Source organism: Sarcophilus harrisii, chromosome 3 (assembly GCF_902635505.1).
Source record: "Sarcophilus harrisii chromosome 3, mSarHar1.11, whole genome shotgun sequence".
Lineage (NCBI taxonomy): Eukaryota > Metazoa > Chordata > Mammalia > Dasyuromorphia > Dasyuridae > Sarcophilus > Sarcophilus harrisii.
Window position 1 is genome coordinate 435,349,455 of NC_045428.1, and position 6,395 is coordinate 435,355,849.

The 6,395-nt window shown below is 35.2% G+C and overlaps 1 pseudogene; it reads right to left on the reverse strand.

The window, feature by feature from the left end:
• Nucleotides 1-3,434: 3,434 nt before the first annotated feature.
• On the reverse strand, nt 3,435-3,664 carry LOC105749891 (annotated as a pseudogene).
• Between the last annotated feature and the right edge of the window lie 2,731 nt (nt 3,665-6,395).

The window sequence follows — 6,395 nt, forward strand, 5'->3', positions numbered from 1 at the left end:
GGGAGAGATTAGGCAAAACAAATTCTAACAATGCACAAAAATATTTATAGTTCTTTGAGTTAGCAAAATGGGAATCTAAGAGGATGCTCATAAATTGGGAAATGGATGAACAGGATGAACAAGTTATAGTATATAAATGTGATGGAATACTATTGTCCTGGAATCATATCAGTGTAATGTGTAGCCATGGTTCCAAAAAAAACTAGTGAAGAAATGTGTCACTTCCTAATAAAGATTCTGAAGGCAGAATGAGGCAAATGTTTTTTGGTCATGGACGATATGGAAACCTTATTTTGATCAGTTTGTAATGGATTTATTTTTTCTTGTATTCTCACTTGCAGAGGTTGTGATAAAAGATGGATTTTGGCTGATTAAAACATATTAAAATATTTTTCTAAAAAAAAAAAAGATGCCAACCTGTACTGATAGAAGGAGTTTCTTTACCTGGGCTTTCCCTATATTTTACCAATGATATCATAGCTTAATTCCTATACTTATCCTTGAAAGGGGGAGGAAAGAAGGAAGAATTATATGTGTGCATGTAAGTGGATCAGTAGACATGTAAATAGATATAGATACAGACATACACATATGTATATTTATGAACTTATACAGCAAAAAGGAAAGATTATTAGACTCTAGGCACCTTGTCTCTTAATCTGTGTTGACTAACCTATATAATAATAGAGTAAAAAAAAAAAAAAAAAAAAAAAAAACAGGATTAATTAGCCAATTTGTGGATTGTGGTGATTCCTTTATTCTCCCTCTTCCTTTACCAGTTCATCTTTTGAAGGTTTCTCTACTCTGTCTCCAGGTTACAGATTGGGCAGAGGAGGGGCAATTTTGCTCCTCATTGTTTTAGTGGCTTTGATTAAAATGAACAGAAAAGGTGAAAGCTAAACCAATATAAGACTGTTAGAATTATACATGGATTTTATTCTAATCATGTATGATTTTCCTCTTCTTTATGACTACACTAATTGAGATAGGAATATTTCTTTGCTTTTCTGTGAAAATGAGTGGAGTCAGGGAGAGAGGGGGGGAAGATCATTCAATTCTTAGAAAAGCTAGAAATAATTTGCCAGACTTTTCACGCTCAAAATTCCTTTTCTTTTTAGGTCCATTCCCATTTCCTTGTTTAAGAGATATGTTTTTATTTTTAGCGAGTCTGATGTTATCATGGAATAAAGATGTTTAGCTGAAAGGGAGGGAAATTCAATTGCCCCTGATAAACTTAGCATGTCCCCAAGAAAAAAAAAGGAACCTAGGATCCAATTGGGATGGGCAACACACACTGGCTTCACTTCCTACAAGGAGGAGATTGGGCCAGATGATGCCTTAAGGCCCTTAGACTTCCAAACACCCTATGATTCTATATCCATCATAAGGGAAATAAATCAAAGAGTAGCTCTACCCCTTTGCCTGAGTACAGAGCCATTAATCAGGACCACCTTTTATTTAGGGCTTTCCAAGTTTTAGTTACATTTTCTAGTAGTGCTGAATCCCATCTATTAGTTTTTTTTTTTTTTTCATTTATCTAACTATCCTCTTTCCTATCTGAAGACAAGAGACAAGTAGAGAACACCACATAGTTCAGTTTTAAGGGATCCCAAAAGACCTCCTTTCTGTTTTACCAAATGTTCAAAATAATTCAATAAACAAACATTTATTAAGCACCAGCTATCTGCCAGGCCTTGCCCCATTGGACTATTGCAGTATCCACTACTACTAGAGTAGCCACTATGTCTCTGGCAAAATACAACCATATCATCTGAGAGAAGGATAAAGAACACACAAAGAACAGTATTAAATTCCTAAACTAGGATGAGTTGAGTGAGAGCCTTAGCCATTACAAACAGAAACTCAAATACATTATCTTCCTTATCTCAGAATAGTTTTTCAGATAAGTCCTGAGAGAGCAGGGCTCTAAGGGAATGGAACATGTTATTTTCAGTCATGTCCAACTCTCTGTGACCCCATTTAGGATTTTCTTGACAAAAATACTGAATGGTTTGTCATTTCCTTCTCCATCTCCTTTTACAGAGGAGGAAACTGAGGCAAACAGGATTAAGTGATTTGCCCAGGGTCACACAGCTAGTGAGTGTCTGAGACTGGATTTGAACTCTTGACTCCTGGCCCAGTACTCTATGCATTGCAGCAGTAGTTACTACCTAACTGCCCACAGAATGGAACATAGGAAAGATAAATTTGCGACATGGGATACTCCTGGAGATAGGGCTATTGGGGTCTTTATAGGAAGCAAAGTTGGGGTAAAGGAGCAAAGTATAAAACAGTGAGTGTCTTGGGGGAAGTGGTCAGAACCAGAATGGCCAGCCTCAAAACTGTCTCCAAAAGTGCTTCAAAAACAAACAAGCTCATTTCACGATTTTGCCTCGAGCAGCCCCTCCTTACTAAGTGCTTCCCTCTCATGAATCCACCTTTGGACAGGCACAGTTTTATTACACATGAATGTTGAACCTCTGTTTAAAATACCGAGAATTCCCTACTCTGCTCTCCTCAATAATGCAACAGAAAGACAAGGTTATTTGACTTTTGTTCCTGCTTTTTTCTTGGAGAGTTGTATGCATTTTTGCACTCTGAAAATTTTTTCTGGGATTCATTGGAGAACAGATTTGCAGTGGGGGAGAAGGTGGCTGTAACAACTGTGGAGGCAGTCATTCATCAGATCTCTGAATCTAATCTGAAAAACCATCTGCCTCAAACTTCCACTAGCAAGGAGCCTTTTGTGTAAAGAATTCACCTTCACGAGGAGCTCCTCCTCCTCCCCACTAGAGAAGAGAAGCAAACCATATGGTGACATGGCGGGAGCCATCAACTTACTCTGGGGAAAAACACGACGTTGAATGATGTGGCAATGAGTAGGATGAGTTTGTGTTCATAATTATCAAGGCTCCCTCTCTCTTCCTCCTAGTTTTGTATTCTGAGACTGTTCCCCATGAACATTTTTACTATGCTCCTGTTGCTTCCCTTGGCTTGTGCTTTTGGCTGCTTAACTTATCAATGCCAGACCAACCACCTAAATTTATGTGCGTTGCTGGTGGGTAGTTTTGTTGGAGTGAATATAAATAAGGTGCTACTGACTAATGTGACTAAGAAAAATCCTAAGACTCTGAGTGACTTCATCATCCTATGAAACTACAGTTTACCAGTTTGTGTGATGGTGCTTTGGTTCACTTTGTGCACAAGAATTAGTGATGATAACAGGAAATATGAGTAACATTCTCTTTAATTTAATCACACATCTAATTTTAAAGAGGAAGTACTTTTGACAAGGCCTTCATTTTCTACCACTCAGACTAGTTCAAAACTAATATCAGTAAGATATTTATTTCTCTGAGAAAATATTCTATTGATCTTGCTTTTTTGGTTTTTTCTTTTGACTTATTAAGACATTCTTCACAAGTTTTTCTTAATTAAAACTTCTTTGGAACAATACCATCATATTTTTCCAACTGGAGAATAGAGTCATCAGATTCTCTCATTCCATGAATTGCTCCACAAATTGCATAAGTTTTAAACTGGCCCTTGAATCAGCCACATTCATCTGGGCGGACGTGTGGTCCTTGGCCCTGATGATCCTGTTACTCATAGAGCATTTCCATAGCACAAACAGGTCCATGAACTCTTCAGCATCATTCTGCATATCAGAAGCTGAAGGACCAAGTGCAGGCAGAAGAGCCAAAGTGATTATGCATATTGAATTTGAAACCTGTGGGCATATGTAGATTCTTAAAATTTATTTTCTACCTGAAGTCATTTTTTTTCAAAGTAGCAGCAACTAAGCAAGTATCCATTTAATTGGTTTTAGGTGACATCCACCATTTTCTGTCCTGGATTGATTATTCATGGATTTAAATGAGATTTGATGCTCATGCTACTTTCAACTAGGATCCTATTCGCATGGAGGTACATCTAGAACTGATTTCAGAGGCTATCTCACCCAATCTCACCCAGATAACGAAACTAAGAGGGGCAATGGGAGATTAAGTAAGTGCCTTGCCAAGGTTACACAAAATAATGAACAGTATTTGAGCACAGATTCCTTGACTCCAAAATCAATGCCTTTTACTACTGTATCTCCAATTAATTCAGTGCTTTTGAGAAAAGAATGGTTATTCAATTTTTATCCTAACATTCTGCATGTCAGAAGCTGAAGGACCAATTGTAGATGAATGGGATCCAAGATGCAACCAATGAGGAAAGCTAGAGGCTGATGAACTCAGCAATGGAACTCAATTTAGTGGGAGATAATTCCAGCAAAAGATCCAACATCTATATTACCCCTGCTGGTTGGAGGATAGCTCCACCCAGCCCAGCAAAGGCCCAAATATTCTGAAGGTGGAGGAAGGCAGGGATAGGAATCACAATCTCAGACAAAGCAAAAGCAAAAATTAATCTAATTAAAAGAGATAAGTAGGGAAGCTACATCTTGCTAAAAGAAACCATGGACAATGAAGTAATATCAATACTAAACATATATGTACCAAATGGCAGAGCAACCAAATTCTTAAAGAAAAAATTAAACGAATTACAGGAAGAAATAATAAAACTATACTTGCGGTGGACCTCAATTTTCATCTCTCAGGACTAGATAAATGTAACTATAAATAAAAAGAAGTCAAGAAACTGAATAAAATCTTAGAAAATTTAGATATGATAGCCTCTGGAGAAAACTGAATAGAATAGAAAGGAATATACCAATTCTCACCTTCACAAAAACTAACCATATATCAGGAATAACAACCAAGTGAAAAAAGGTAAAATTATTATTATTATTATTAAACACACACCCTTTTTAGACTATAATGCAATAAAAATTACATTTGATAGGACATGGAAATATTGATTAAAAAGTCATTGCAAAAAAGAACAAATTAAATAAATAATCAATAAAGAGAATAACAATGAGATAACATCCCAAAATTTGTGGGATTCAAACCAAAGCAGTAATTAGGAGAAATGTTTTTCTTTCTAAATATGTATATCAATAAAAGATAGAAAAGATTCACATCAATGAATTGGGTATGCCACTGGAAAAAAAAAAAAAACTAGAAAAAGCTAAATTCAACCCCCCCCAAGTTAAATACCAAAATAGAAATCTTGAAAATGAAAGAAAAGCTCTATAAAATAGAAAGTTAAAAAAAAAATTGAACTAATAGATAAAACTAAGAGTTGGCTTTATGGGAAAAAAACAAGAAAATAGATAAAATCTTGATTAATTCAATATAAAAAATAAAAAATCCAAATTGCTAGTATTTAGTAATGAAAAGGATGAAGGGACCACCAATGAAGATGAAACTAAAGCAACTATTAGGAGATAGTTTGCCCAATTATATGCCAGTAAAACTGACAATTCAAGTGAAATGGCTAAATATTTACAAAAAATAAACTGCCTTATATTAACAAAAGAAAAAATAAAATACTTAACCCCATTTTAGAAAAAAGAAATTGAACCACTATAATTGAACTCCCCAAGAAAAAAATTTCCACAACTAGATGGATTCACAAATGACTTCTACCAAACATTTAAAGAACAATTAATACCATTACAGAAAATTATGTGTCTTCCTGATAAAGATTTGTTTTTCATCATTTGAATTATATAAGATGCCTCAAAAGATTTCCAAAGTTAAGAAATTTAGATACAATAAGATAATTGAGATTATATATGTATATATACATACATGTATGTGTTAAGTGTGTGTGTGTGTGTGTGTGTGTGTGTGTGTGTGTTCCTCTAGCCTGAGAATAACAAGTCTAAAATGTAAAGGCCAAAGGAAAAAACAAGCGCAAATCTACTTCATTATGGCCACTTTGGACATTCATTAACACATATCTCATTCAGTGTTTGGTTTTCTCCTGCCAACCAATCTAGGCTGGGGATAGCAAATAATCTAATTAGAGAGTGAGATTTAGGTTTTAAGCAGCAACCAGCCCTAATTGGGGAGAGTCCCATAATGAGCATGAAGACAGATTCAAATTATTTTTGCTCATCATTTTCTCCCCATTCTTTTGGAAGCCAACAATATTATATCAGCATTAGTTTTAAGTAAATGAAGGCAGCAACCTAAGCTGAGTTTCTTAATGAGGGATCCATTTACCTATTAAGCAATTCATAGATAGATTTCAGGGGGGTTATGAACTTGGATAGGAAAAAAAATATAAAATCTTAATTTTCACTAACCTCTAACTGAATTTAGCATTTCCTCCAATTATAGATACAAGGAACAAAACATTATTTTGAAATAGGGTTTCTAGGCTTTATCAAATTAACAAAGAGATCAATGATCCACACAGAAAGATATGAATACCTGATTTGAGGATTTATTACCTTGGGCAAATGACTTCCTTGCTTTTCTAGCTGTTTGCTCTAA